This window comes from Protopterus annectens, chromosome 4.part0 (genome assembly GCF_019279795.1).
Source record: "Protopterus annectens isolate FY-2018-M chromosome 4.part0, PAN1.0, whole genome shotgun sequence".
NCBI classification, from domain to species: Eukaryota; Metazoa; Chordata; order Ceratodontiformes; family Protopteridae; genus Protopterus; species Protopterus annectens.
In genome coordinates this window covers 1014741784-1014752673 of record NC_056733.1, presented here as the reverse complement: position 1 = coordinate 1014752673, position 10890 = coordinate 1014741784, and positions in this window count along the sequence as shown.

Sequence of the window (10890 nt, the reverse complement as noted above, 5' to 3'; positions counted from 1 at the left end):
GTGGGGGATGGTGTTGAAAGCCTTGGCAAGCTCTAGATAGGCTGTGTGAACCACCTTACCCTTGTCTATGACTTTGGTGACTGCTTCAAAGAAGTCTATCAGGTTTAGGAGACATGATCTGCCTTTTACAAACCTGAACTGGGTGGGATCCAGATTTTAAATATTACCAATGTCTTTGTTTATAAGTTCCATGATGATACGTTCCATGACCTTTCAGACCAGGCTCATCAGGCTAATGGGGAGGTAGTTCCCTGGGTCCGTGGTGGCTCTCCCCTTGTGGAGTGGGATAACTGCCACTGTGCACCATTCAGCAGGCACAAAGCCTGAGGTGAGGCTATGATTGTACATGGTACTTAGGTGGGGTGCCAATTCATTTTTTATTTCGTGTAGAATGCAGCCTGGGATGATGTCTGGTCCCATGGATGCTGTGTTCCTGTCTTTGGAGAGTGTGTTTTTTGGCTGTGCAGCCGTGATTACAGGAACTTTGCATTCTTCCGGTATAGAGATGGGCTCTTTAATGGGTGAGAGGGGGGTAAAGTTAGCACTGCACCTATCTGCCAGGATGTTGGCAATATCAGTTGGGTCTGTATATTTAGTGCCATTGTGCTGTAACTCAGAGCAGTTCTGAGTGTTGCCATTGAGATTCTTGACATAGCTATAGAATGCTTTGTGGTTGTCTTTAGAATCAGTGGCAATTTTGTTTTCGTAACTAGCTTTGGAGGATTTTATCAGGGATCACAGCTTCTTACTGAAGCTGACCAGGGAGCTCCTACACTCATGGTATTTTACTCTCTTTTGCAGCAGTTTCTTCCTTCTGTTGTATAGTTTGTGTATGGCAGGGGACCACCAGATTGGCTTCCTTTTTTTGGAGGATAGCGTCTTGGTTCTGTTTGGGATAGCACAATCCATGCACTCATGTAAGTGCTTATAAAGTGTGATTGCATAGGATTCAGTAGTCGTAACTGTATTGTCCATCTGCATGGGTGTCATGAAGTTCAGCACTTCTGTCTTAAGAAGCATGAAGTTGGCTTTGGAGAATTTTTTTACCATGGTTTCCTTAATGGGGGGCAGAATGTGGATATCTAGGGTAATTAGCTTATGGTCGGATCGGACCAATGAGGTATTGACTCTCAGGACAAACCAAACCCCAGAACCAACACACATAACCACAAAGTGAGTTAAATGCTACTCATTGCCAGAAGTCTCAGCCTTCAAATGCACAAGCTCGAGGCACTTCTCAGTATGGAGAATATTGATATCTGTGCAGTAACAGAAACAAAGTTCAAGGCTCCAGAGAGCACACCAGCACTACCAGGGTACTACTCATTCCATACCTTCCAGCATCAGAACCTGGATCATAGCACATAGGGCGGGGATGTATCCATATTCATCAAGGATACCTACATCTCCCTCTACATCCTCTCTACAGGATATGTACCCATAGAATGTTGCACAACAATGTTCTTCCCACTCAACAGGGGTGGGGCCACAACAGACCCTTGGCATTCCTGCTCTATGAGCCTGACGAGTCTGATCTGCAAGGCAATGGAGCCCATCATAATGGAAGTCAACAATAAAGACATTGGGAACTTTCACACAGTTGAACACACCCAGTTTGGCTTCATCAAATGCAGATCATGCCACCTGAACTGGGTGGATTTGTTTGACACAGTTACCCAGGCTACAGTTGATTGAAAGGAGCTCCACACAGCCTACCTATACCTCACTAAGGCCTTTGACACCATTCCCCAGTCAGGTATCATAGAGGAACTCACCAACCTGGGCATAAATCCATACATCACAAGATGGATTGCAAACTGGCTCACAGATCCCACAAATTAAGAGTTGCTGGCTATATGTCAGACTCTAAACTGGTAACAACTGGTGTCCCCCAGGGTTCAGTCCTGGGGCCCCTCCTGTTTGGTATATACTTCTCAGAAGTACATGCACAAAGGAGGGTTGTGGTTGACTAAGTTTGCCGGGAACTGTAAAGTGTTTGCCATAATAGATTCCCTGGATGACACAAATATTCTCCAGAAGGGACTCTATGAGACAGATGTGTGGTGTCAGAATCATGGCCTGAAGCTCAATGTGAAAGAATGCATAGTAATCCCCTTTGGGGAAAACAAAGTACCAAAAAACTACCACTTAGGTGTTACCCCCTAAAAACTGACATGGTAATAAGGGATCTAGGGGCACAAGTAGATAGGCATCTTTCCTTTGACATCCATGTTGCCAAAGTGATTAGGAAATCCTATGTGGCCCACCTAATCAACAAAGGGTTTGCATCAGGATCAAAAGAGGTAGTGGTGGCCCTCTACTCTTAAGTCATCAGACCCATCATTGAGTACAATGCACCATTTTGGATGTACTCAACTAAGCATATCCAGCAGCTGGAGAGACCACAGAGGTACCTCACCAAGAGGATTACCGCCCTCAAACAGTTGTGTTATGCAACACAACTGGAAAAACTAAATCTGGTCTCTGTTGTGTACAGCATACTCAGAGGCAAACCCTACCTAACACACAGAGCCATGTCCAACACATAACTGTTGAACATGCTCCATCTAAGGAAAACAAAACTGAGTCGCACTACACACTCCTGGGATATGAACCTCATCACAACAATGAATACAACATGCTAGTGAGATAGAGTACCATCCTAGAGACTTGCCTTACTGTGGAACAGAGTCCCAATGTACATCAGACAGAGCCCCTCCCTGACACTCTTTAATAGGAACCTTGATGAGTGAATGGGAAACAGACAATTTATGCCAGGGATCACATCAGCAGCCTCACTAGAAAGGGACTTAGGGTACTAACTATTAGAACTAGGGCTTAGGAGACTAACCAATGGGGTGGTGAAAGCTGCACAACTTGTCTAGGCTAATATATGCCTTCATGAAATAGTCTACTACATACCTATGAACCTATGTGACAGGTACATGTCTACAGATAGTAGATGTGTACTTCATTGTACAGTCATGTTGTACAGCAGGCACATGCACCACATACACTGTAATGCTTACAGATACTGGTGGTTATTATGTACAGTGGGTGAGATGTGCACCTCATGTCTTTTGTGCCATTGGGATGTGTGCTGAGTGGGACAGTCCTGGATGGCTCCCTGTCATGGTCACTCTCTTACACACATCTCTGCCCATCCATCTTTGGCTTATTATACTGTGTTCCTCCTACATATATAGGTACATAGGTATGTAATAGGCTATCTGCCTGAAGGCATATATTAGTATGGCCATAGTGTGCAGCTATCACCACACTTGGGGTTAGTTCTCTGTGCCTCTGTGTGGTACAGCTGATGAAGTGATCCATGATGTGACAGTTCAGTTTCACATACACTCATCAGGGCACCTCTGGAAGAGTGTCAGTGAGGGACTCACCTTAATGTAGGATGGGAACCTGTTCCAAAGCAAGGGAAGTCTGTGAGTTAGTAATTTTTTCCCTCCAGCATGTTCTATGTATTGTTGTGATGATTATATCCCTAGAGCATGTGGCACAGTGAGCTTGGGTTTACTTCAGATAGAGCATGTACATCAGTTCTGCATTGGACATGGACCTGTCTGTTGGGCAGAGATCACATGAGTAGACGGTATGCAACAGAGTACAGATTGAGTTACTTCAGTCTTGTTACATGGGGCAACTGTTTGAGGCCAGTAATCCTCTTGTTGAGGTACTTCAGTTGTCTTTCTAGCTGCTGAAGGTGCCTTGTCAGATTCATTGCAAGTGTGTCGTGGTACTCTCTGATGGGTCTGATGACTGATGAGTAGAGGAAACCTCCTTTGACCTACATGCAAAGATCTTGGCAATTTTTGGGAACACATAGCATGATTTTCTAACCACTTTGTGAATGTGTTTCTGGAAGCAGAGATGACTATCCACATGTGTCCATAGATCCCTTATTATTACTTGCATATTTAGGGTGCTGGTACCTATGTGGTATTTGTGTGACTGTAGCTCGAGGCCATAATTTTGACACCACATATGTCTGACTGAGACCCTTTTTAAGGATGTCTCTGTTGTCCCAAACATTGATTATGACAACCTTTTTGCAGTCATCCACAAACTTTGATAACCATAGCCCTTGTTTGTTTGACTGTAGTTCTGAACAATATACACCAGACAGGAGGGGTCCCAGGACTGAGCCATGGGGACAGCAGTTGTTACCAGCTTACAGTCCAACAGGGAGACCACAATTCTTACCTTGTAGGATCTATCTGTGCCCCAGTTGGCAATCCAGCATATGACATACGTGTTTACGCACAGGTTATTGATTTTGTGGATACAACATGTGTGTGGGATGTTGGAAAAGGGCTTTTCAAGGTCTGTGTAGGCCATGTGGAGCTCATTTCATTGATGTATGTCCTGGGTAACTGAATGAAAACTGTCTAGCAGGTTTAGGGACCATGGTCTGCCCCTGACCAAACCAAAATGGATAGGGTTGGGTGTTTGTAGGCTCCCAATAGCTCTGTTTATGAGTTCCATAATGATGGACTCCATGGTCTTGCAGATCAGGCTTATTAGGCTTATAAGACAATAATTCCCATGGTCTGTTGTGCACCAACACTTGTGGAGTATGCCAAATGTTGTTGTAACCCATTCAACAGTTTCATATCCTGTACAGAAGGTGAGTCTCAACAGACTGTTCAGGTGCAGGGTCTGTTTGTTTTGGAGTTCACATATGACACAGCCTGGAACACCATGTCATCCCATAAACGCTATGTTTTTAGGTTTGGATAGAGCTGTTTAACCATTGTATATGTGATTTCTGAGTTTTCACAATCTCCAGGTATGGTAATGGGCCCTTTTGTCAGTGGGAGGGGGGGGTAAATATGTATGAACCTGTCTGACAAGATGTTGGCAATGTCAGTCATGTACATGTATTCGTTTACACTTTGCACTAACTCAGAACATATATGAGTTTACATTGATATTTATGACATAGCTAAAGAAAGCTTCATGGTAGTGACATGTGTCTGTAGTAAGAACTGCAACTTCCAGATATGTGTGGCCAACTGCTGTACTCAGACATGGCCTAAGTGTGTGGGCATGCCCAGTATGACCTTTCAGTATGTTGTTGACTGACATTTGCTTTGTTTGTTTAAGTGTGTGAGCATGCCCAGTATGACCTTTCAGTATGTTGCTGACTGAAATTTGCTAAATTTGTTTAAGTGTGTGAGCATGCCCACTATGGGCATATATACTATATGTGTGTGAAAAATCAAGTTGGTTTTTACTTCAGGGCTCACCTTTGTGTTGTACATCAACAGGATGCATGCTGTGCCTGCAGGGCTTCCATGAGGGCTTCCATGAGTCAATTTGCATAGACTTATCAACATTTCTACATACAGGGAGGACAGCTATTATTTGTACATTTCTACCTGGGGGGCACACCTGATTGTTACTGTTGGTGTACATAGGATGAGGGGTACACCTGACACTTATACACATTTGCTAGGCCTGCACTGCTATGTCAGGCACTCCATTTCAGTCTGTACTGTTGCCTATCGTACTGGCTTGAGGCATACCACTGTACTACAGACCTTAGCTTCCAATTACACGCATATTAGTTTGTGACTTCATAGCCTACCCAACCCACATCACACTGCCTGGCCTGCTGTTATCTGTCTGCATAGGCCTGGGGGCAGGTTACCCATATGCTTCTTCAGAGGGCATGATACAGCATTTGTTTGTGTTTGCGTTTGTCTACAATTGTCCTGCTGGCTGTGACTGTTAGGTATGTGACCCCCCCAACTGGTATGTGTGAGTGACTTAAGTTTTGTCTGTGCCAGTGAAATGCTGTCATGGCTTAGTGGTTCAGTACTGTGACTATAGTGCACAGTATCCTGAGTTTGAACCCTGTCACTGCTTTTTATTTTCCTGCTGGGCAGACCTGACTGGTTAAGGAACAGTAAAGCAGGTGTGAGCGTGTTTACTCAACTTTGCTCGACTTTGCCCAACATTGCTCAACGTTGCCCGACGTTGCGCTGGTTAGCGCGGTGCACAGCTATGCGCAATTGTATTTAAATATGCTCAATACTGGTAAAATGTGCTTTGCAGTGATTTATATTGCTTAAAATAGGGCACTCATGTCTCAGGTGGTGCTGTAGGGCTGGCTTTGCCTGATGCACATAGTACACTCCCTATACATGTTTGAAAACAGGTAGTGTCAGGTTAGGCATCCCTTTTACTGTATGTGCGAGTCAGAGAGAGGTGTCTCCAGGGTTCCTACTGAGTCAGTGTACGTGCTATGCATTGCCTCTTTGCCAAGGCCATGGCATACTGGGCACACTTCCTGCTACCTACTGGGGCAGGCTCAGGTTGTTCTTCCTCCGAGTCACACTGTGCTGTGCAGGCCTTGACAATGGTGGGGGGCTGTTTGGCCCTGCCCCATGCTGTTACTGCTGCAGCTGTTTCCGCAGGATCATATTGTGTAGCATGGCACATACCATAACAATTTGGGTACATGTAGTTGGTGAGTACTGCAAGGCTCCACCAGATGTGTCCAGGCACTGGGACTGTGACTTGAGCATCCCAAACACATGCTCAATTATGTTTCTTGTTTGTGCGTGTGCCTTATAATGGAGTTGTTGTTCAGGTGTGTGTGCATTTCTGATGGGTGTCATCAGCCACGGCTCCAGTCCGTATCCAGCATCCCCCACTAGGTGACCATCAGGGATGTCCCCACTGGCAAATCGCTGGTACAGCTGCATCAGATGACAGATGTGGGAATTGTGATAGCTTCCAGGGCAGCCAGTGCACACATTCATTATTATGCCCTGGGCATCGTACATGACCTGGCAGTTGATGGAGGGGAAGCCCTTGCGTTTGATGTAGACCCTACCCCGCTCACCGGGTGGTACTTTGATGCATATGTGCATGCAGTCTATTGCACCCACTACCTCAAGGTATTCTGCTATTTGGTGGAAAAGATGCATATTGCTGGCCAATGCTTCATGGGAATTGGGGAAATATATGTGGTCACCGACATGTGCTGACATGGCATCCATGAACTGGTGGAGTACCTTGGATGCTGATGCCTGTGAAGTCCCCATCATATCATCAGTTGGTCTTTGGAAGGTACCTGTAGCTAGCATTCTTAGGCCAACACATACCTTGGTATCCACTGGGATGGGTTCCCCCTGTTGGTTCTGTGAGTGAGGCATGGCCAGCACAGCTCAACAATTTGCTGTAGGAGGTCTCTATCCACCCTATAGTGCTCCACTATCTCCACCCTATAGTGCTCCACTATCTCCATCTTATATAGCCCCTGGTAGGTTACCCTGGGTCTGTACACTCTTCTTTGTCTCCTCACTGTGGGTTGCTCAGCAGCATTCACAACATCACCACCCTCAGCACCTTGCACATGTTGGTTTATGATAGCAAGAGCAGCCCCTAATATTTTATCTGACTTAAGCTTTTTAAGCTTTCCCTCTTTGTATACTGCAGTGTTGCAGATTTCTTGAGAAAAAACAGGGGGGGAATGGTGTTTGCAGAGTTTAAAGTGCTGGGCTTGGCTGGGCTAGTCTGCTGCCTTTGTAATTGGCTGATTTTGATATATTTCACCTAGCAGCTCTGCTAGCTCTCCTTGGTTAACTTCCTACTACTTCTTTTTCTTCCTTTTGCCTTTCTGTTTCCGTCCGGGGGAAGCACCGCGCAAACAAGCACAAACACGTGCACACGCTCGCACACGAGCGCACATGCTGTATGCATGTTTGCAAGGAGTTTCCTATCTTTTAACAGTGTACACCTTTGGTTTGATGTTTTCAAATAGGACAACTGTAGGCATGCCTCTTTGCAGTCCTGAGCAACTCAGGGCAAACACAAGCCACTGTGCACCAATTAGCTTACAGCCTGTCTGACACACCCCCTCATGATGTCACCTATATTCTAGTCTTCTACTCACCTACTCCTACTCTTACACTCTTGGGACATGCCTCACATGCTGGGGAAAATTGAGATTCACTATCCTTATCCCCATTTGCATAGGATTGTCTAGTAATGCATGGTTACATCTCTCACACTGTGCTTCCCCCCCTTAGCAACCACTAGTCAGTGGCCATGTTGTCTTCAGCCTGCCATTCACCTGCATGGCAGAATAAGCTTTTTAGTGAAAATGCCTATTTTTGGCTTTTTTTTTTAATTATTTTCTTGTTTTTACAAGCGCCGCACATTTGCGCGGTGCTGCACTATGTTTAAACTTCGGCGATCGGGGGAATAAAAAGTTACATTTTTATATGTTTAAACATGTTAAAATGCCAATGGCCTTATATTTGGCCATTGGCATGCTTCCTCAACTGTATGCATCCTTTATTTGGAGCTGTCATAGCTGCGTTTAGCTATTTGCGTAAATGTACTCTGTTATCAACAGAGTACATTTCTGCAGGTAACATTAATCTTCCAAGGACAGGTTAGTGTTTCCTGGATCACAAATTTACCTTATTTGCATGGCTTTCACCAGCAAATTAGGTAATTTGCATACCATGATGCTGTCCATGCAAGAGTAGCTTTAGCAGCTCTCGTGCACGCCCCTGCCAGCTGTTCCTGGATCGCACGGCAGACATATTGCCGGCATGAGCTCCTACACTCTTCTTGCACTACGTGCAAGCTTTTGTGAATCCAGGGGTTTATGTTTATGTCGCGCACATGCTCTGAGTCTAATCATCAGAACATGCAAAGAAAGATAGAAAAAAGTGGGCTCATGCCCTCACACCCCCTGCTAATTATATATACTAACTCTGACAGAGCACAATGGGACTCTCCTTACCATCCAGATGTTCAATTTACAGTGGAATTGACACACACACACACACACACACACACATATATAGACACACACATAATACACACACACACACACACACACACACACACACACACACACACACACACACACACACATACACACACACACACATATATATATATATATATATATATATATATATATATATATATATATATATGTATAGACACACATACACACACATAATACATACACACATATATGCACCTATCTTCTTCTTTCAGCTGCTCTCATAAGAGGTTGCCACAGCCAATCATCAGTCCACAGAATAAGTGGTCAGCCTGGCACCCAACCTTCACTTAAAGACACACACAGACATGCACAGACATGTACAGACATGCACAGATGCACACAGATGCGCACAGACATGCACAGACATGCACAAACACACACAGACGCACACGCCTTGGGCCATTTTAGAATGTCCTATCTACCTGGAGCATATCTTCGGAATGTGAAAGGAAACTGGAGCACCCAAAGGAAACCCATGCAAACACAGGGAGGACATAGGAGAAGCAGATTCTATACAGAAGGCACCCCAACCAAGATTTGAATGGGAGAACCTCTTGCTGTGAGGTGACAATGCTAACCACTGAACCACTGTGCCATCTGCACATATATACTCACACACATATATTTATATATATGTATCAACCTTTCACAACTTAGCAAGCACTATTTCTTATGGGATCATAGAAAGTTACTAGACTTTTGGCCCTGAGGCCCTTATAAGCCTAGCCAAGAGTTTAGCCCATGTTTAGACTAGACAGCCCCCAATGCACCTGTCCAGCAACCCTCAATGCCCCTGTCCAGCAACCCTCAATGCCCCTGTCCAGCAACCCCCAATGCCCCTGTCTAGCAAAGACACAGGTGGAATCTCAGGGGTGTATTTTCTTTTTCCCATTCAGTTATCCATGTTGTGCTTAAAAAGGGATAATGAGGTACTCTGCTTGATGTGGAGATGGAGTCTATTCCACAGATGGGGGAGTCTCTGGGACACAAATCTGTCCTGCCAAAGAGTCCTTTTGATGTTACAGACAAGGTTGAGGTCGCGCATGTGGGTTACTCAAGTGGAGCTTGACTTGTAGATACGCAGCAGTCCCATCAAGGTAGGGTCTGAGATTGCTTTGTATGCCAGACAGAGGTCACCTCTGAGGAGTCTATATGAAATTGAATAGAGGGACATGACTTTTAGCCTATCTGTGTATGGTAGATGTTTGAAGCCCTGGATTCTCCAGGTGAGGAACCTCTGTGGCCTGTAAAGCTGCTGCATGTGCTTTGCGAGGTAAATGCCGAAGGGGACATTGTACTCAATAACTGGCCTTACGAGGGAAGAATACAGGGATGCTATGACCTCCTTGCCCCTGAATGAGATACTCTTACTTATGAGGTGGACCATGTAAAAAGCTTTCCGTTCAGCAGAAGCAACATGGTGGTCAAAAGTCAGGTTGCTATCAACCTGGGTGCCCAAATCCCTCACAACTAGTTACGTGCTTAGGACATTGTTATTAATGTGATAATATGTGGGGACGTCACTCTCCCCAAAGAGTCATGAGGTCGATACTACCAACATAAAAATTTCAACAAAACTCAAATTAAAAGGTCATGCTGCTAAATGCTAGGAGTCTAAGCAATAAACTGCACTCATTGCAAGCAATCTTAACCCTGGAAGATGCTGACGTGTGTGTGGTAATTTGTGCATTACTTGTTTACTCATCCTATCATACATTCAGACCACAAACTGTGGGCAGCAAAGACAAAGGAGGTGGAATTTCAAATGATATTAAAGACACACACACCTCCAAGCTGGTCAAACAGTATGACTTACAGGAGATACTCCAGGTGCAGTTAACTATTGACAAGACTCCTATTCAAATCATAGCTAGCTACAGGCCCCTAAATTTGACTCAGGATGCCCACTCCACCTATCTGAACCTCTTTGAATTTATCAAGATTCAAACTTTAACACTGACCTTGGGTGACTTTAACTACCCAATCATAGACTGGAAAAAACTACTCTTGCCAGAACATAAATGCCCAGAGATTCCTCAAATTTATCAATGAAA